Source organism: Scleropages formosus, chromosome 8 (assembly GCF_900964775.1).
Source record: "Scleropages formosus chromosome 8, fSclFor1.1, whole genome shotgun sequence".
Taxonomy (NCBI): Eukaryota; Metazoa; Chordata; class Actinopteri; order Osteoglossiformes; family Osteoglossidae; genus Scleropages; species Scleropages formosus.
In genome coordinates, this window is record NC_041813.1 from 17,642,277 (window position 1) to 17,664,908 (window position 22,632).

Sequence of the window (22,632 nt, forward strand, 5' to 3'; positions counted from 1 at the left end):
GTAGTGAACTGAACCGTCACCTGCTTATCGCTCATCTCCAACATCTACTGCACGGTCCCAGAGTCTCTCATCTGAAGGTTGGGGGGGGGGACACCCCAGAGGAGGAAGCAATGTGACCCCAAGTGGCACCAAGCAGCTGGAACAGTGACAGATGGCCAAGACGACCTACTGATATTACCTCGCCGATAGCCATAGCAGCCTTCGGTAGGCTCTACGTCTCATCACTAGAAGCCCCTCCCACAGCCTTGGGCATTGCTGAGTGGTGGGTGGACTTGAGCACATACTTGAAGGGGAGGAGACATAGTCACACCTTGCCAGCAATGAACGTGAATTATTAATGCAGACATAGAACCTGGCGCTCTGTTCCACCACTCAGTAGAGAAACGGACCTGGAGGAGGCTCGGTGGCACTCTGCCATTACCCCTCTCCAAGGATTTTCACGTTTGGCTGGAATATGTCAGGACAAGAGAAAAGGGTGATTAAATTTAACTGAACGAATAGGCCATTAAAACTCACGTTATTTGTTTGACTCCGTAGCCTTTTTTCACGGTGTTAGTCATTGCTTTGCAAACTCTGGTGTGCGTCACCTTTAAACAAAAGGAGAAATGGCCACAGACCAAAAAGATGTGCCAGAAGTCCTTTTGTAAATCTTAAATGGACTGAGTGAAAACATTAAAAAAAATGTGCTGAACTTTCTACAGTCTCCTGAAAAAACTATAATGTTCACCTAAATAAGAAGGCAAAAAAACAGCTTTCCATGCATTGCTGTAGTACTTATCTATCCCCACCCCTCTTTCACACCTACACTGGCAGGATAATGCTCTCACTCATCATCGTAAAAGGTAATCCTCTCTGCGCCTTTCCTCCTATAGCCGCGCGCCCATCATTTCGGGCCCGAGGCCTGCCGTATGCCAGGCCAGCTCATTTCTCATCCTCTAATCCACGCCGTGTTGCCGCCATCGTCCTCCCTGCTCATTCTCATGCACTCCCTGTGCCAGGAAGCCCATCAAGTGTGATGGAGGGAGGCTATTCCAGCCGTCTCTTAACTTTGGGACCTGAAGTGGGTGGTGGTGGTGGTGGGGGGCGGGCTGGCACAGCAACATACGGGGCAGGGCCGTGTTGGTTTTGCCATCTCGGCATAAACTCTCTGGAGATTACCGGGGTGCTTTTAACATAAATTAAATGTAGGATGCGGGTACTGGATTTCTCATCTTTGGGGTTTAAATACCCAGGCTCTGTAGCATTCCCTTCGCTCACTGTGGCCTAGATTCTTCTGCCCCTTTGTGGCACCTCATTTACAATCTCATTCATCACCGTAGTCAACATCACAGTACTTGGGTAATATACTACTTCAGTCATTTATGACCTAATTCACCATCACATGCACTACCTTACATGCTATCACATTCAATACCTCATTCAACACCTCATTTTCAACCTCATTCACCATCACATTGATCATCAGAATCAACACCTTATTCATCAAGACACTGACCATCACATTCCAAATCTCATTCTATACCTTATTCTCATCCCCATTCACCCATATAACAACCTCATATAACACCACATTTCACATCATTCTTCATCACATTGACAATCACACTCAACACCTCACTCATTGTCACATCGACCAACAGATTTAGAACCTCATTCACTGTTCTATTTTTGACCTCCTTCTCCATCGCAACACCTTGTTCACCACCACTTAAACACCTTATTTATCATCGCACTGACCCACCAGTTTAACACTTCATTCATCACCACACTGACCATCTCATTCAACATCTTATTCACTACCTCATCAGCCTCATTCACCTTCAAAGTCAACATCATCTTCACAAACTTGCACTCCCTCACATTATTTATTTCTTTCATTGTTACAATGACCATCACATTCATCACCTCTTCCAGACTCACTTCACCCATGATTTCTAAAGTTCATGTAATGTGTAAATGTTCAAACACTATGATTTTGAGATCATACCTGTTGAGCAACGGATAAACCTTCACGCAGGTACTCGTGTAACGTAATGTAAATTATTTAAAAAATACACACATACACATTGACTGAAACCGCTTTGTCCCGAGCGGGGTCGCGGTGAACCGGAGCCTAATCCGGCAACACAGGGGACAAGGCTGGAGGGAGAGGGGACACACCCAGGACGGGACGCCAGTCCATTGCAAGGCACCCCAAGCGGGACTCGAACCCCAGACCCACCAGAGAGGAGGTACAGGCCAAACACATTGCACCACTTATATATTTATCACAGCCACTCGTGTGTTGTATGTTGGTTCATATGGTGGAAAGTAACAAACTAACTCTACTTTACAGTCTGCATTTAAGTCTCTCTTTCTGCTAACGTAATGTGGATATTTTATATGAGAAGTACATTGCTTTGGAGAAAAGTGTATGTAAATGAATGAATGTAAATGTGAATGAAAATTCAGGATCTCACACATCATCATTTTCAACACTACAATCATTGTCACATTGACCATAATAATCAACACCTTGTTATTTGCCATACCGACCCTTGCATTTACCATCACGTTGACTTCCTCACACACCATCACTTCAACACCTTCTTTGCCATCACATTAACCATGACATTCAAAACCCGGTTCATCTCACAAACTAAACGACCACCTGCACTGACCTTCACATTCAACACTTCATTCACTACCTCATTCTTCATATCTTGCATCATTACATTCACCATCATGTCCAGCACATCAGTCACCATCACACTCTCCTTCTCATTCACTACCTCCCTTATATTCTTATTGACCACATCATTCACCATCTCACACATAATCTTACTCACTACCTTCATTTATGACCTCACTCTTTCATCTACCAGCATCTGTTGTGACATTATAAATCCTCAAATATTCTTTTTTTCTTCTTTCTTATACCAGCTTGGCAGTCCCAGCCTGGGTTGTTTACTTTAGTTGGGGCAAACCCCACACTGTCTGCAAGGCACAGCACAATTCCAAAAGGACAGCCCGGTCCAGAAGCGCTAATGATGATCCCACAGGGACCAAAGTGGTTGTTTTTTTGGGGCAGCAATTCGATCGCATAGCTTCTCTACTTCCCTCGTTAACACTGGAAAATAAAATTGAAGCAGGCGTTTGCGGGACGCCCTGACAAGCTTGATTTCGCTAGCCATGGAGCCCTCCCCATTCACTGCGTTTGGGGGCCACATGTCAACTCTGCACAGTCGATTTGCTGAAACTATTTCATCGGAACATTATAGAAACAGCATTTTCAAAGGAGATTTTAACAAAGGGTAAAGAGGGAAATGAATAACTCTTCTGACAGTCAAAACTACTGTTTTGCTTTCTCATTTCCCGTTGGGTGTTTTCTCTTAATTACGGGTTTGTTTTTTTCTCCACATCGGTGTTACAGTTGTGTGAAGACAGGCGTGGAGGGATGCGGATCGCTGTCAGGGGTAGCGCTGTAATATCTCTGTGAGATTCTCCCAGGCCCGGGGGGTCAGGAACTCAGCAGGCTTGAGGACCCAACTGAGACAGAATTAGACTTGGGCTGCATGGATCCATTTGTACTTTCTTTTAGGACATGCGTGTAGAGAGGTGTTTAATACTGCAGGATAGTGAGGGAAAATCTGTGCTGCACAGTCCTTAAACCTGTGTGTTGGACATTATTATTTAGTTATTTATTTATTGAGCTGACACCTTTCCTCCGTGGCTTACAGTGTTAGGTTTGTACACTAAGATATTTTAAATGATTTACAGTATCTCTATATACGGCGGGGTAATTTCTGCTGCATCAATTCATGGTAACACCTTGATCAAGGGTGGGGAACTGAACCCAAATCCTTCGACTAGAATGTGACACTTGTAATCATTACGCTCATTGCCCCCTCCGTTCCCCCTGTGTGCTAACAAAATCTACATGCACCTATGCAACACAATAACCTTTATGCACATACTAACAGGTCAGTCTGGTCTGTCCTCTCATAGACCACAACTTGCAGGCCACAGACCTGACAGCTCTCTCCTCCCCTCCTTGTTATTTCATTCCAGCACAAAGACATTAGATAAATCGCCTGCTGTCTTTCCACTCCATTGATTTGCATTGTTAGGTCTTTGTACAATTCATCAGTTTTTAAACATGGGAAACTACTTAAAATTCACAGCAATTAAAGTCCATTCAAGGATATCAGCAGATATGAAAACAGAAACTAAATTAGGCAGCTGAAGCCTTGCTCTTTATTCAAACATATTTTTTTCTCCCTTTTGTTTTATTTTCCTAGGCAGTGAATTCTCCTCTGCATCCCCCTCAGCTCTACACATACACCAACCTCAGCCATTGCCGGTAGCGTTTGAGTTTGGAAACACTTGAAAAAGCTTTCGACTGTTCCCATTGCTGTTCCCAACGCCTTGTTATAACCCCACATGAAAGAGGAACGGGTGCACTTGAGACCACTGTTTTATTATTAGGGCCAAACGGCCAGCAGTCTGCATCGAACGCCCAACTCCACGCTCCCAGGCGTCCGTTGCCTTGACAACAGATACAGGAAACGCAGATAGAGACGTCAGCGTTTCCTGTTGGCCACACAGCAATGAAATCCTGTTATGTGGTACGACTTTTGACCAGAAAAAACAGAAGTATTTCTAATGTCCATTGATTCGTGACAGCAGGTCAGCTTGTGAGGGCAGCAGAACCGTTGAGGTTAGTGTGCTTCAAAGGTGACATAGTTGGAATTCATATATCGGGATCGTGGCACTAATTGTTCACAGGCCTAACTGGTTGAAGGAAGTTCCTGTTGCTACCTTAGCAAATTACCTTAGGTAGGTAATTGGCGGCACCCTATCAGAAACTGTGATTCGACCTGAGGGGGAAGGCATTCCTTTGTTGGGTTCGCTCAGAGGGGTCTCTGGGACAAAGGAGGAGAAAAAACTGGACCACTAGTGTCCAGGAAAGGGAAAAAAAGAACTCGCAGCAGGATGCAGTTCCAAAGGCAATTCCTGTTGTGGTGCAGATCCAAGGGGGGCTGGGGTTGTTTCAGCATCTTCATAAAAGACCCCTGTGAGACACAAGGAGACGACTAGTTGCCTCCACTACTGCAAATGGAAAAATCGTTCGTTTTTGTACAGATCGACGTGACTGAAAGAGTCCTAGGGGTTGGGGGCTCTTATGGTTAGAGTAGGGGGAGATGGCTTCCCTTTGTGGGGATGTTTAAGATGCAGCAAAAACCGATCCATTTCAGTACCCACCCGCTCTTAATGTCCCTCCTGTCACCAAAATAGCCTTCTCTCTCGATGGTTGCGGAATGCTGCCACGTCAGGCTCGGAAAGCGATCAGGCGGAGGAATGAAAACGAGGAGCTGATTTTATGGTCTGTGGACCAGTGTTTATTTGTCTAGAAGCATGAAAGCAAATAACATTAATTGCAAATAAAGGAAGATGGGCTAACGGCAACGCTTCAGATGATTCTTCCACTCAAACCCTTAATCACCTAAATGGATCAATTATCACGGTAAATGAATGCAGGTGAACCTGCTGCAGAAGAAACGACCTGAAAGGGATGCAGAGACTGTAGAGGCAAAGCAGCCTGTTTCTGTCCTGTGTGGTACGTGTCTCCGGACACCCCAGATATCTGCGGCACTCAATACTTGAGGCATGACAGTCGTGATTGTAGCATTTGAACATTTAACATTTATATAAAGACCTGTAAGTCATAAGAGAGGCTGAACATGGTAGCCAGATTTTCACAACTCTGAAAACAGTGCAGTCCCACATTCCAGTGTTTGAATTTGTGCTGCCGTAGCTCATAGTTCCCGGTTCTGTGCCTTCGTTCATGGGTACAATTCTTGCTCTGTCAGTGTGGAGCTGTCAAGGTCTCCTCATGGTCATGTGGGTTCCCACCCTTAGTCCAAACACATGTGCTGAAAAAGGCAATGAGAAGCACATCCATATCTCCCTACAATGAAAACCAATGTCACCCAGGTTTGACTTCAACTCAATGGCACCTACCTAACCCCATGACCCTAAAGACTGGCGCAGTGATTGCAGAGGTCAACACAGAACATTGTGGCAGTGGTGTGGTTCAGTTGGCCTAGCAAGTTCTAAAGTGGCACCATCACAAATGGAGTTCAAGAAGATCATACACAGCTGGTGTCACTGACATGGAAAATGTCTTGGGGTCAGGACCACACATTTATATATTCATTTACCTGATGCTTTTCACAAAAGCTGCTTCCAGTGATTTAGCCATTCTCAGACAGTCCTAGATCCAAACTGTACAGGAAGCAAGTGATTGAAAGGGTGCGATCTGTTTGGCTCCAAGAGCTACAACCCTGTCAACAGCAAGATAGCCTATGACAGTGACTCGCTGCTGATCTTGGTCGCACTTCACACACACTTGTTGTGACAATGGAGGTTTGGTCTGCTCCGCGGGGCCCTCGGATTACTGCCAATGACTCGTGCCATTTCATCCCTCTGTCACATCCCTGCACGGGAGCAGCGGAGGTGATCAAACTCCACCATGAGTGGACTGCACCTAGATAAATATGTCAAACTGACATTTAAAGAACACAGGGAAGGAGGTATTTCAATAAATATCAAATCCAGCCTTCTTACACCTCCATCAGGAAAAAATCACACATTTAACATTTTACATTTTACGCGTTACATTTAGAGTTCAAAAGAAATCTAGATACTGTTCTGTCGGTTGTTCCTTTTTTGGAGTTACACTGCTCCTGAGGTGTGTGAGCTTGTGCAAAGTTTAGGCAAGAAAAAAAAACAGTAAAAGATACTACCATGAAGGTGAACATTTCCAAAATCCAAAGGAACAAGAGAGTTGACAATAAGTTGCTACTAGAGTGAAAATTTTTTGATTGTCTGTTAAGGGCCCACCCTTGGAATGAAGCACACTCTTTTACCTCAAGGTCACTTCTGATGAATGAAAGAACAATTATTAGACCTTAACACTTTTTAAAAGGTTAATTTGTTTAACTATGGTTGCATTTTTTTTTTTTTTGGGGGGGGGGGTCCATATACTTCACTGCTTTTTATTTGAAAAATTCCCTTTTACCATGCTTCACCTGTGCAGTATTTGCTCTAAATAAACAGTATATAGTGTTGTCATAGGAAGATGGAGGATGGGGGGGACATGTCCCATGTCCCCCCAGTGCTGGAGCAAGTCAAACGTGCCCCTCCTCCATAGTTGTGTATAGCTGCACTGAGTGTTATTGCACATTTTTGTCTCCCCAGAACCTGACAAACTGTTACAACCCTGCTGTAAATAAACACAGAAATACATTGGTATACACATACATCTGTCACGTCCATGCCCACAACACAAGCTACAACACCTGACTCTGCACTAGTTCCTGAGTAATCGCTCACCCTATAAAGACTTTCTTCAGCTTCCATACCGTTGCGGAATCTCATTTGGGACAACCGCCCTTCCTCACGTTACTTCACGCACACACACTTACTCTATTCTCTGTTCACGATCTCCGGATTTTTGACTCCTTGCTTCGTTTTCCAACCACGTCCATGGATCCTGGCTCCTGTCCTGTTCGCCGATCGACCGACCCTTCGCCTGTCCCTGGTTTTGAGAACTTGCCTCTTCTCTCAACTTCAGACGAACAACGCTGCACTTGGGTTCAGCCGTCCCGGCTCCCTCTACGTTCCGCGTGACAACATCAACATGCAAAATACAAGTAATGAAAATACAGTAAATGCACTCACCCAAACTTATATATACACACCTACAGTAAATGCAGAAAGTATTCAGACTCCTCCACTTTTTTCACATTTTGATGTTACAGCCTTATGCTAAAATTGTTTAAATCCTTTTGCTCCTCATCAATCTACACTTAGTATGCAAGAATGACAAAGTGAAAACAGAATTTCAAATTTTTTCCAAATTTATTAAAAATAAAACACTGAAATATCAGATTGACATAACTTTTCAGACCCTTTGCTATGACACTTGAAATTTAGTTCAGGTGCATCCTATTTTATTTGATTGGACAGTCAAAAGGTTGCTTGAAATCAGACTTGTTTGGGCCAAAAAACACAGAAGCTGGATGTTTGAGGACTGGAAGATGGTCTTACGTATCAACGAGTACAAATGTAAAGTTTTTGTTTCCAGCTATTGAGTATTTGTAAGGGGGTGCGGTGGCGCAGTGGGTTGGACCGCAGTCCTGCTCTGCGGTGGGTCTGGGGTTCAAGTCCCGCTTGGGGTGCCTTGCGGCGGACTGGCGTCCCGTCCTGGGTGTGTCCCCTTCCCCCTCCGGCCTTACGCCCTGTGTTGCCGGGTAGGCTCCGGTTCCCCGTGACCCTGTAAGGGACAAGCGGTTCTGAAAATGTGTGTGTGTGTGTGTGTGTGTGTGTGTGTGTGTGAGTATTTGTAAAGCACAGGGAAAGTACATGAGTTTTGACTGTGTGGTCCTCAGTGTCCGGTAAAGAGTCATGTTGGTCCTCATCATGGTATGGGGCTGCTTTGCAGGTCGAAGAGATGGTGATCTTTACCAAGTCCATGGTGATCTCAGCCAGCATGGTCACCATAACATACTGTTCAATTACGGTTATCGTTAGTTGGATAGTTCTTCATATTTCAGCAAGACAATGACCAAAAAAATATACCTCGGAGTTCTGCAAGAACTCTGACAAAGAAGGAAAGGGAAGGAAAACTCAGATTAATGACATGGATGTGAAACATTGTCAGCTATGAAAAAAATAGTTTCCATCAAGTGTACTCAAACTTTTAAAAGTTACTGTACATCTCAGCCAAATATACTTTGTGTCACCAGGAATGTGTATCACTTTTTGCAGCGGAATCTGATAATGGTGGCAAGATCTGATGTGGTAGGTGTCTGCAAGTAGGTAGTGGGATGGAAGGTGATGGATTGTATCTGTAAGAAGAAAGTGTGCAGTTAAAATCCCAGGAGAGTGAGTACTGTACCCCATCGTTAGGCAAGATGCCCAGATCAAAGAGGCTCATTAGACAGATGTGTAAATAAAGTGTGAAACGCCCCTGCTGTAAATCACTGCAGATAGAGCTCTTTGTAGGGTGCAATCAATGTCATCTAACAGACAGCTCAGCGGACTCGATCAATGAATAAGGGATTAGCCCTGTGTAAGGCTTCAAGTCAGCTGTGTAAATAGGTTATGGAGTGTCCCATGTTACTATCATCTGCAGCTATGGATCAGTGGATGTGATTTTTCCTGGGACAATGCTGATTTGTGCTTGTTTGGATTTATTGAGCAGCCGGGGCAGGGAAAGTCCCTCCGAACTGTTTTTCACCGTGCACATCCGTATTCTGATTTATATTGTGAGTTGGTTATTTTGAGAAAAAAGTGTACATCAAAAGTTAAAAAGTCTTTTTCTATTCATATTTGTCCTACTACTGTATTAACCCACTAATTTTCCATAATTGCTGGTCCTGGTCAGGGTTAGAGTTGGCTGGAGCCTATCCTGGAATCAGTGGTCAGAAGGCTGAGGGTACACTCTGGATGGGAGACGAAGTCTGTCACACACACACACACACACTATGGGCGATTTAGAGAATTCCAGTCCACCTGAACTGCATGCACCTGAACAGGAGTATGGAGGGAAACCAGAGCACCAAGATAAACTCACACAGACACAGGAGGAACATGTAAATTCCACCTAGGCTGAGCTGGATTTGAACCTATGCCCAAACAGCCCTGGCGCTATAAGACGTCCACCCGAGTGAAGAATTTTTTTCCCATTCATTATTATTATTAATTCATCCAGCTGATACTTTTCACCCAGGTGATTTATAGATTTATATATTAAGTTACTTACAGTTATTTACCCATTTGTACAGCTGGGTGATTTCTTTTTGCTCAGTTAGTAAGTACGTTCCTCAACGGTACTGTAGCAAGACTAGGGACTCAAACCTTTTGAATGGGATTTCAGGATAACTGATTTAACCACTGCACCATCTGGTGGTCAAAATGTGCATTTAATCATTGCGCAATAAATGTAAAAGCAGGCAACCATACAGTATGATTCACAGGTTCTCCGTTTTTTACCGTGCTGCACCATTCCTCACAGTCACATGTACGTCAACACCCCTAACAAGCGGCACAGCTTACCCAACACAATCAACCCTCCTGTGCTTCTCCTTCATGATCAGTTAGCTGCTGCGATCATAGTTGGGAAGCACTTTTGGCAGGATTTGTTGCGCAAGAGCAATGGCAATATGTGGGTTCATGTGTCCATTCATGCGCGCTTCCATGTGTCTATGCATGCATACAGGTGTGTGTGTGTGTGTGTGTGTGTGTCAGGATATTCCCCAACGTCAAGGTTCCACAGTGGGCAACATGGGGTTCAGTAGCTTGAGCTCACATCCAGAAGTCCAAGGCTTGGCAGCTGTGTTATTGACAACAATCATCTATAAGTGATAATTAGACCTGAAATTGAAATAGTACATTCAAACTGAAACAGCTTCAATAAGGCCACGCGACACGGGAGAGGCTCCGGAAGCCGTCACCTTCGCAAAAACTCTGTGCATGACTCACAGCCAGATGAAATGGAGGAGCTGGTCCTGATGCCAATTACATCACCAGACACAGGAGGACCTGTCAACGATGGGAACGATTAGAACCCCTGGCAGGACCACATGGGACGAGGAGTGACAGGAAATCACTGCGCCTTTGCCTTCCTTATTTCATTGCAGGGAAACACCCCGCTGATGGCGGAACGGAACCGAGGAGGAGGAATCTAAAGAAGCAACTTAATGATCTCGCCAACTTAATGGTTAAAAACAACAAGTGGTTCGGGAAGGCACAGTACTTCCAGGCACCTCATCACTTACGCTTATAGTAGCAGACTCCGTAACGGTGATACAAAGGCGCAAAAAACAAAATTCAAATTAGAAAGATTATCTAAGCAGCGTTTTAGCTGAACTTAATTGAACGCATTTATTAAAAATGATGTTTTTGATCTAGAGTCTCTGCGAAGACGAATCCTGTGCAGCAGAGCCTCCTACGCAGCGGCGGCAAACTGGCTCTCTTGTGTTTCCGCAGTAGATTTAGGTGCGCCGGTAGCTAGCGCTTTCTCGCGTGTGGCGGAGAGGCTTCCACAAAGATGTGGGGCTTAGAGAAACGGGCCGGTTAGAGGCCGGGCTTTTCGCTCTCGACGGCCCGCGCGTCCTCTTCCGTTCCGAGGTCGCCGACTTCAGCCGCCGCGTCAATTTGTTCCGCTAAAGCGTTTACTTAGCTGATACACCGGAGCACGGAATTATTGCGACCCGACTAAATCCTCCTACCTGCGCCTAGATTCCGGAAGAATCTGCGGCACGCAAATTATTTGCTCGCTATTGTTGCGGCTGGAAGCCGCGGCGTTCTGCACGCACGCACGTGCGGACACGCACGTGTTGACGCCGCGCCGCTAACTGTTTGTTGCGCTGCCGTAGTGCGGCTGCTGCCTTGCTTGTAGGCCCTTTGCGCCTCTTTGTCGAGAGCGGCCCCGAGAGATCACACCCACATCGCATCAAAAGACAGAAGAAAGAAGAGCGCTCGCTCTCATGAAAGGGCTTGTTTTCCTCTTTAATTGTAAAAATCAGCCCCAAGGACTTTTTTTTTTTTTTTTTGTCGTCTCAGATTCGCGCTGTCAGGGGGATCGGTGACGTTCGAGACCTTAAGACATTTCGTGTTTGTACGTGTTTTTGTGCGTACGTCCGTGTCTTTTCGCTGCCGTGGCGGGTTTAATTTGACTTTGGAGCATGATGCTTAATCAAATACATTTGGAGGATGACGCCGTTTTAGGTAACATCTGTTGTGTACGGGAGCTCGAGCTTTCAGACGCAGCAGCATTAGCAGCCAGCAACCGGTCTGGGACACCAGTCCTTAAAGTGGCGCAAATTACACTTGTGTATTCGTCAATCGGTGTACCGGTGCTGCAAGATGGAAGTGTCTTGCTTTCGGTGGCCATCTGTCTCTCTCCTGGGTGCTTTCTGCGACTCCCCCGGGGGGGGTGACTCCTCCTGAGCAGTCTACGCTGTCCAACAGCACTGCGATGTAAGGTTCCCGGTCAGGATCACGTTTTCAGGGGAAACTCAACTACGCATTCCGCGATAAATAGAAAGAGTTTGCTCTCATCATATGCCCAAGTTGCAAAGAGAAACAATCCAAGGGTGGAAGTTTCCGGATTTTGCTCTGAAGCTCCATAATTCGATCACAGAAAGCAGCACCCAGGAGGACATGTTTTTGCGATTACGAACATAAGATGCATTTTCTTCCACTGAACTATGAGCAGAACAAGGGTCACCACTCGCTATCAAAAAGATTTCTCTTTCTCTTTTTTTCCATCAGCAGGCTCCTCTTGGCCTTTATTCCTTTCTGCAGATCCAAACCTCGGGAGAGAAAGTTCTCTTGTAATCCTCGAGCAGGAGATGTACTCCGGTGACCTACGCTGCTTCGGTAAACCACCGTCTCAAATGGCTGAAATGTGAATGGAGTCTCTATTATTTCCTTTGGATGGAGCCCTCTGCTAAGCAACTAATTAATTACTTTCCTTCAGTATAAGGAGTAGGCATTAAGAGAACATAAGCTCTGGGGAAGAGACACAAATTAGCTCTATATCCTTTTTCACGAGATATGCAACAATTAAAAACAGATCCAAACTTTGTAAAAAATGTGGGCCATTTGTAATCGGCTGTTTAAAGCCTCGGCACCGAAATGGATCTCCCCAGGAAAAGGGAACGTGCGAGTTAGATCTTTTTTAACTTTTATTGTTAGACCTGAGGTGTCTCTTGCTGATAGCTCTCATTCTCCCACTGATACTTTTATTCTTTTGTCTTTTTGTCGCTCAGACTAATATATACAGTGCTTCTGCTTTGATCTCACTACGAAATATCTTTGCACTCATCTCTCCAGCTTATACGTTTCAACACGAAATGCCCTGGCTTACGTTTACATTTACTGACTTAACTGATGCCTTTGTCCAGCTGGGGTTTGTAGCAATAATATTTTGGGAGAGGAGTATTACACCATGTGCCCAGCTGTCAATCACATACAACAGGGTTCCAAAATCCCTGTTATGAGGGTGTTCAGAATGACTGCAGGACAGTCCTACATTCATATTATATGTATGTGTGTATATAAAAGCATTGTTAAAAGGGAATTACAGCACTTGCACAGTATGGAACGTTATTGAAATAGTAATTAAAGTAGAATAGTTGTGGATAGCATAACATCCAAATACTCTTAATACATTAATGCGAATGAGTGCATTCATGTCCGGTACTCATGGAGCCTCTTGATAAGCAGCACTCTTATCTGGATGCCGTATTACAGATGGCGCGGACATTTTATCGTTTTGACCTTAATTATTGAACGCACTGTTCCCCTCCATTATTATTTAAAATGGTTCATTTATGACTGTTTCATGCAAATTTTATCATTGGAGTTTATAGAAATTGTCCGTCTGAACCGCTTGTCCCATTCGGGGTCGCGGGGAGCCAGAACCTAACCCGGCAACACAGGGCGCGGGGCTGGAGGGGGCACACCCAGGATGGGTCACAAGGCACCCCAAGTGGGACTTGAACCCCAGGCCCACCGGAGAGCAGGACCCGGTCCAACCTACTGCGCCACCGCTCCCCCCCCTTTATAGAAATTTTTTTCCTTATATTCCGTTATAAGAATTTCTTCTGCATCCTGAATCGTCCAACGTTCCAAATGAGTGGTCTTTGTCATCGTACATACTAGGGTTTAGAGCTGCCAGGTCAGGACAAAAAAGTGTGGGAACTACTGACGTACAGCATACATAAACGCCAACTAACCTTCACGCTGCCTTATGCACTGTTTTCACTACCCCGCCTAAACCTCCCTTTTGTCCCAGTGGATGGGGACCTCAACAACCTTGTTTGGCTGCAGGTGCAAGCCCTCGCCCAGACTCCACACCAACATGAACAGTACACTAATCGTTCACCCAAGCACACGATCTCTACTGAAGTTAGGTTTGTAAACTAAGCTATTTGCAATGATTTACCCATTTCCACACCTGGGTCATTTTTATTGGAACAATTCAGGGTAAGTAAGTTGCTTAAAGGTACTACATCAGGAGGTGGTACCGAAAGCCAGCTCCTTTAAACGGAAGGTTACGGCTGTAAGCAGCACGCCACCCGCCGCCCCACTCACTTATGTATCACTTTTCGGTGATATACATACTGTACTGCACTGGTCTCTCCGCATAATGTACGTCTCCCTTGCTGATCTGTCTGCGGGCCGCTCTCTCCAGCTGAAATATTTGCGCGCCGCTGTGTTGTATCTGTGCGTCGATCTCTCCCACGTATTTTCGCTCCGGTCTCTCTCACTTTACTACGGAACTATTGATCTTTCCGCCCCCCTGCGAAATTCAATTCCAACTTGCGCGCATTTTTCACCATCCCCATTTCAAGTTTGCCACTGTTACTTTCTATTATTTTTTTTAAGTGACTTTCTTATTTGTTTCTTATCCAACTGGCAATTTTCCCCAGTGAAATTACTGTCAGGTAAAGCCAATTCTGGTCCCTGCTGCATTGTGCTAGATTCAAATGGAGACATGAATTATTCATGGGCCGAGATTACAAATATGTATAAACATGCGGCAAAAAACACATCAAAACTTGTCAGCGAGCATAAAAATAAATACTCTTTTCAACTCGCTAATGATACCGTGACACTTGGTGTAGCTAAAGAGAGGCCCGTGTGTCTGCGTGTTCCTTCGTACTCTGCTTGCGCGCAAAAATACGCGACGGACCGGAAGACGCGAAACAAACAGCGATTTGTTCATTTCAGCCAGATCGCCACAGTAAACGCTCCCGTTTGCAGCTGGATTGACACTTTTCCTAATTGCGATCAATCTGATCTTGAAACGCGGTCCTCCATCAGCCTCTCGTTCTCTCTCGACCGCTCTCTCTTCCTACCTCTCCCTGTTGAGCTTCGACGGCTCGGCAGGTCGCGACAAGAGTCCGAATAAACCGAGACAAAAATTACCGTGACCCGTACCGTCCTTTCGAAATCCCCCTCCCTCTTCGTACATGACACTCCAGGCCCGCACACTCGACATCGGTGAGCCTGGAGAGGTGTTGGCAGGGCATGCGGTGTCGTCGTAACTGCTGTTACACATCTGGCAGGCAGTCTCTTCCCAACAAGAAGTGAGCGGCCAGACGGAGAAAATGGAACGCTGGTCTCAATTTTCTCGAAGCCAAGACACACATGCATACGCAATCCCCGCTTTCATTTCCGCATGTAGCAAAGGTTTAAGTCAAAGTGCTGTATAATGCGCTTCATCACCCTAGCTGCATTCAGACAGCGGCGAAACAATTGCAAGGGGAAAATAGCAGGCAATTTCGAATGCTGCCTGTCGGAAACTCGTGGGTGTCACATCGTTAAAACGGGAGACCTCAGGCCAACACGTGTCGGGCGTCCTCCGTTGGCATGCAAAGTAATATATCCCCATCCTTGAAGAAGATGTCCTCGAACCCTGGACAATACTGTGCTTGCGTAGGTAACCTAAAGCAACAGATTAGAATAAGACGGTTCACATCTTGCAGGTTGCCTCTGGGTGCGAAAGTCAGAAATCTATACCTCCCGGCATCCTTTGCAGCACAACACTGGGAAGCAGAAGCCCTGACCCAAACCATGGAGTTGACCTTTAGCACAGAGAAATTTTCCATTCTGATTTCAGCCACAGCCAGGAGATCGATGCTCCTCGGAGTTCCAAGTTTCAGAAATGCTCTCCTCACATCCAACCGCCTCTCCTTGCTGCACGCAGCTCAGTAGCTACTTTCTGGACCCGAGAGCTGGCCGCAGGGTAGCGCTCGTCAAACAGGTAAACAAGAGAATGCTTACGGACACTGCAGAACCTCCGATGCAAAACCACAGCTTTTTATCTCAAGGATGCTTAGGAAATGAAAAATAGCCTGTTAAATAATATAGCGTAAATGTATAGATCCTGTGGGGGTGCGGTGGCACAGTGGGTTGGACCACGGTCCTGCTCTCCAGTGGGTCTGGGGTTCGAGTCCCGCTTAGGGTGCCTTGTGATGGACTGGTGTCCCGTCCTGGGTGTGTCCCCTCCCCCCCCCGGCCTTGTACCCTGTGTTACCGGGTAGGCTCCGGTTTCCTGCGATCCCGTAGGGACAAGCTGTTCTGAAAATGTATGTATGTATAAATCCTCAATCACAGACCTATGAGGAAGAAGGTTTCCCAGAATGTTGCACAGTATGGTGTAGCTCCCACATCGATATCCACAATACAGGCTTAACCATGCAGTATTAATCCACGGAATTGATCCCTGTCAGGACTCCACTTTTTGGCTTATCCGTTATGATTGGATACATATCTGATGCGGCTCACGTCACACTTTCGAGGAATTGGCGAGAATGAAAGCGATAAATGAGCGGGAAGGGCGAGGTGATGAAGAAGAAGATGGAAGAGATATTAAATTAATATTGACTGCATGAGGAATCGGGAGGCTATCTGAATCTTCGGGCTCTAAAGACTGCAAGCACCCAGGTAATTCTCCCAGCCCAGTGTCATGGGGCTGCGGAAGGGAATTAGGTGGAGGGGGACAAGGGGATGGTTCTCAGGGACATTGCCTCACTCACCCAGTAGAAGTCGAAGCCATGTCGGCGCGGTCACCTCATCCTCACTTCTTTACTGCACTACAACAGCCACTCGAGTGCTTGGGAAGAAGTCACCCTTGAAAACAGTTCACGGTGTCTTCTGTCCTTCATATTTCTCTGCAGCTAACAGAGAGGACGCTTGGGACAGAACGCCGTACTCTTTTGTGTCCTTCTGTTGACAGAGGAAGGAAAGATTGAGGCTCAGTGGGGTAGTGGGCCAACGGGTGGTGTAGTGGTTAGAGTCCCAGGTTCACATCCCACCTCCTTCTATGGTACCTCTGAGCAAGGTACTGTCCCTGCTGTTGCTCCAGTAAAAATGACCTGAATGGGTAAATCATTGTAAGAAACCATAAGTCACTTTGGAAAAAAGTGTCAAGAAAATAAATAAATGAGGTAGTAATTGATTATTTAAGAAATGCAGCAGAACCAAGTGATTGATGTATAGAGTGTGTTAACTGTTTTGAATTGTGTACAATGAGGCACAATGAGGCCCTCATGCAGAGGCGCAACAACGAATGAATGAAACTTTATTAATCCTGGAGGAAGAGTCGCTTTGGCTGCAGCAGAAATAAAATATTTACATTAATACAACTGAGAATTTGTAGAAACCTTTCACTCTTACATACTCAGTACTAACCCTAAGGCAGGGTCACGGTGGTCCAGAGATTATGCTGGAAGCATCGAGCATGAGGCAGGGTACACCCTGGACAGGGCACCAGTCCATCACAAGGCAATTAAACACACTCATTCACTCACAAACACGCCCGCAAAGAGCGGTTTCATGTCGCCAATTCACCTGAAATACATGTCTTTGGAGTGTGGGAGGAAACATGAGCATCTCGAGGAAACCAATCCAAACATGCAGACTCCAGACAGACTGAGAAAGTATGAAACCTCTATCCAGCCATTCAGCCCAGGGACTGTAAGGCACCAGTGCTACTCACTGTGCCACAAAAAAATAAATCGAAAGAAATAAGCTACTTAAAATCCACCTTGCACGAAGTTTGTAGATCAAATAAAGTCAACACAACATTAATACATCAAATCCTGATTGTCGGTTGCTTCATTTGTGTGTGTGTTCATCCAGGTTCCCACTGGGGCCCCAGGGGCAAAGCCACTTGCTCTAGGACATAACAAATCTAAGGTCCCATCCAGGATTCAATCCCACAACCTGCGACAGGGTCCCTCAACCGGCAGAAAAAAAATGATGAATTACCCTTGTTTCTAATATCTAATTTAGTCCTGTTAATGAACGGAGTGCAGCAATCAGAAAGATAATGAGATTTGGAATGAAAGCTGTGTAGTTGTAAAACTGATTACCCTCCGCCGAATTCCTCACTATTTCAATTGCAACATGATTGTTCGCACAAATACAATTAATGATAGAAGCTAATAAAAAGAGCAACTACTCCCAAAACCTTCTCCTTGGTGTGTGTATCTGTACAGAATCAGTTTGAGATTTTTTTTTTGTTGTTTTTTTGGGGATATTGTACTTCCTTTGTGATCAGTGCTTAGGACTTCCTGTACTACATCATATATTTGCATATGTTTTTCTTTTCTTAGTTCTTTGAGTTTCTTTCACAAAAGGAGTCCAAGCCCACCTTTAAAGTTTGAAGTCTCTTCTCTGAGAGCAACAGCCCGTGAAAAAGAACGTTTTTCAGAGACTTGGCTTTATCTGTTTAATGTTCAAGAGATCATGATATAACTACGCGGCATCCAGTGGTGTGCAGAGTGAACGGCAGCTGGATTAAAACCATATAATAGAAGAAGTCAAACTATTTGGCGCTGTACAGTTTTTCTTTGACGTTTATAATTATCGGTAATCATGTCTTCATTCTTCAAAAATGGTTACTATGGCGACTCATGATTTTTTTATGGCTTTCTATGGCAGTTCCCTTTATATGCACCTCCCCAGGTTCCTTCCAGCCTTTGTAACCGACTGACTGAGATGTGTACGAGGCACTTTAATTGGCGGAAACCACACTATCTTGCAGCAGAAACTTCCAGAAAGTTCCCGTCGGTGATTTCAAGGGGACACGCCCAGCTTTCTCCTTCCATCTCGGATCCGGTAGTCACAGATAATTTCGTCGATTGGCCAATGAACCAAATAAACAAGTAAGGGAACCCCGGGGGGAGGCACCGGTGATCAGCGCTCGTTCCAGGCCTCAGCGCCATACGTCTTGCCCATCAGCAATCCTGAAAGCCCAAGTGCACTCAAGGGGCCGGGTAATGAAGGATCGATCCCACATCAGCAAGTCGGATGACTCCTCGCCTTCAATTCTGCTATTTGTACCTCTCCTTCGCCGCTCTGACAGTGGAGCTTGTCCACTCTTCACCCCACGGAGCAGCATCATCACCCATTTTACCCTCTTTTTCCACACACACGCTAATTCCTGGGCTGGACGTCTGGCGGGTGAGACGGTCCTCATTTGCATAAATGATGCGATTTACACATGGAATCGGCCAAGGTACAAAACCCGTGCTGTATTTTTCCACATGTGGCCAGGAAAGAGGTAAAACCTCTTCCTAACCGGTAGATGGCGTGGAGGTCGAAGGTGCTCTTTTATCGCACTCATCATTTTATCCTGGAGGAACACACCTAACTCAGCTAAACGTACATGCGGTACAGGTGACAGTGCAGCTCCAGCCAGTCGCACACGCTGTGTGTGTGTGTGTGTGTGTGTGTGTGTGTGTGTGTGTGTGGGGGGGGGGGGGTTACACCATATTCTCCTTAATTCAAAGACCCCACCGCCCTCTGCTGCCTGAGTGCAGTACTGCACCTGTGAGTAGCCACATGCTTGTCGGCCCTCCGATGCGCGGTCAGCGGGTTGGGCCTTTTGGGCACCCATACTATACACCCCCCTGAGCAGCTAAGATGGAATGCAATCATTACATATCGTTACAATATAATATAACTGAGATCTGGCCTTGTGCTGCACAATCCAGTTAACCTGGTAAATACAGCGCAGTTTACCGCCCTTCATTCGGAACTGCCGCTCAGTGTCCACGGCCGGGTCAGGAATCATAACTCATGGGGCAGAATCGTAATGGTGCAGCATGTGGTGTAGTGCTTACAGCTGAGTAATGCACTTACCCTGAGGTGATACAGTAAAAATGATGCTGAAAAAGTACCCAATTCCCGGTCACCAGATGAGGTTAAAAAAACATGTGAGATGCAGTACATCTAGGAGGAATGCTGGCGGTGTCCTGCTGGTGTCCACGTGTGCATGATGAACATGGCTCACAGGCACCACCTGAGCTGTAGGGTCGAGAACACAGACCTACCGGGGTACAGTCCCCTTCTGCGCAGGCGCGTTACTGGGTCAGTGTGACACGTTAAAGACGGGAGGTGTCCTGTCCCTTAGCGGGAGCCCACATCCCTCCATCTCTTTTCAGAAAGTGCTCATGCTGCTCTCCGCTCGCTGCCCAGGACACCCAGGAGCACCGAGACACACGTAAGTAAGGAGAAAAGAGCGCCAGGTTTTCCCCACTCGCTCAACCGCCTGGCCGCTGGACGTGTTTGCGGCCTCTCATTTCGTGGGCCGACACATCAAATCGATACGTAATTAAATGAGCGAGCGGCACCGGGACAGAGAGGTGGGCTTTGCGCCGATCCCCGATCGAAGGCATTGGAGGACCCCCAACCACCGTTCGCTCAGGGGGGGATTGTGGGAAGCGGGTGGACTGATGGAGACACATCAGGCCTCACTAACACCTGCTGGGCCCAGGAGTGCCTGTGTGCAGCGGACGAGGCTGACGGCAGGGGACGGGCGCAGGGAGGAAGGCCCGACCTGCTCAGCATGCAGGAATAGTAGCTGGGAGCCCAGCGCCCCCCTGTGATTGTTGATGGGACTGCAGCCCTCTGTCATCAATCTGTGTATCAGTTATGAATAGCAGCTTGTCCAGCGCAGGGTTGTTGAGGTCCAGAGTCTACCCTGGAAACATAGTGTGGGAGGTAGGATATGCCCTTGACAGGACACTGCTCCATTACAGGGCAATCACACACACTCATTCATTAACACACATGCACACACCACAGGCAATTTAATCCACTTGAAAGACATGTCATATCGAGGAAACCGGAGGACCTAGAGGACACCCACACAAACACAGGGCGAACATGCAAACTCCGCACAGACTGAGCAGGATTGGAACCCACATCCAAACCTGCAGGCCAGGAGCTGTGAGGCACCAGTGCTCAACGCTGAGCCACCTTTCCCATACACATGCACCCTTTCACCAAGCGAGACAGTTTAACTCAATCCCAGTGCCATCAATTCTGCTCGTCTACGACTCCGCGCTCTGTCTCCCCGCACAAGCGCAGCGTTTTATTTTCTTTCTGCAGTTAATTCCTACAGACTTCTCTCTATCAGAGCCCTGTGAGCAGGACTAAGAGTCTGATGAACAACTTACGTGGTGTTTATGCTCCTTCGTGGCAGACGTTCAGTATTTGAAGCTTTGCACGTGACGTTTAATAGAGGCCATTTGCAGAGCGGTGGAGGTGTGCTGCCGAGGAGCCTGACTGCTTAAGGCTGGGACAAGGAGTACCGCAGTGGGTGCAGACACGTCACCTGAATGTTGCTGATTTGACCGCCAGGAGAGGCTTGGCTTTTTCACCCTTGAGAATTAACTCACACACACACATTATCTGAAACTGCTTGTCCCGAGCAGGGTCGCGGCGAACCAGAGCCTAACCCGACAACACACGGCGCAAGGCTGGAGGGGAAGGGGACACCCAGGATGGGATGCCAGTCCATCGCAGGGCACCCCAAGCAGGACTCAAACCCCAGACCCACCAGAGAGCAGGCACAGGCCAAACCCGCTGCACCAACGCATCCCCCTAAGCATTAACTGTGCCACTGAAACATCCAACTGTACGAATAGGTGAAACTACCTCTCTTTGTATGAAATTGTCATCTATGCAACAATTCAATAACATTGCGTTTGTTTAGTGTCCCGTGACAGAGCCACGCTGAAACACAGGAGGGTCCAGACAGGGGACACTGGTATTTCTTGAACGTCACATTTAACTGCTGGCCAAGAGCTACCAATGTTTTTTTTTTATTAAATGCAGGTCGTCCATCACACAAATGGCTTCTCAACTGGAAAATATATCTGCTACAGGTGCCATTTTTCATACCGAAACTTTGTGCCGCTAAAGAAATTGCTCACCGAAACTTTACAAGTTCACGGAACCCTGTACTGACAAACAACAGTGTCAAGAGAACTTAAAATTAACTTAAAAATTGTACATGTATAAATACTATATATACACAGACAGCTTCATTTACATTAGCCAGCAATATTTCCCTCATCATCTCCCTTTGCCCCTCTGGATTTGGGTACGAAGAAGATGAAGCAGCACTTCGCAACATTGAACCTCTCTATTAATTATTAGAAGCTTAAAATAACTGCCAGGGGATCAGTGTGAACGTCCTGTACAAGCAGAGTAGAGGCGTTGGTAGATCTAAATTCCAGGGCTTCACTGGTCTTTAATTATGAATTAGTATGGATTTGTTCTCGAGTGTGTGTGTCATTCCTGCGGAGAGTGTGTGAGATTCACGTACTCCAGAGGGGAATTCAGAGGCTGCAGTACCGCACATGACCGCAAGATGGAGTTCCAGTGACCGCTTGGAAAAGCGCGTCTCGTTTTATTGATCTCCGATAAGAGCTTTTAGTCGTATTTAAATTTATTAAATAAGGAAGTCTCGCGAGTCTTGCATACATTTTCTCTTAGAAACCGTCGATTTTTATTCACTCCGTGGAAATTAAAATGCCGGAAGGTTTATTTTGCCAGTGCCAAAAACCGTTATTGTTTTATTATTAGATTTACTGTTACATATATACAGTATTATACTTATATTTTAGAGTGCGGGCGCGTAATTTCAAACAATAGTGAATTATTATATATATGTATATATATATATAATAATTCACTATTGTTTGAAATTATGGCAGACTTTTTAAAATTCCGTATGACCAAATAGTAATTACAGAGTATCACACTTTTCTA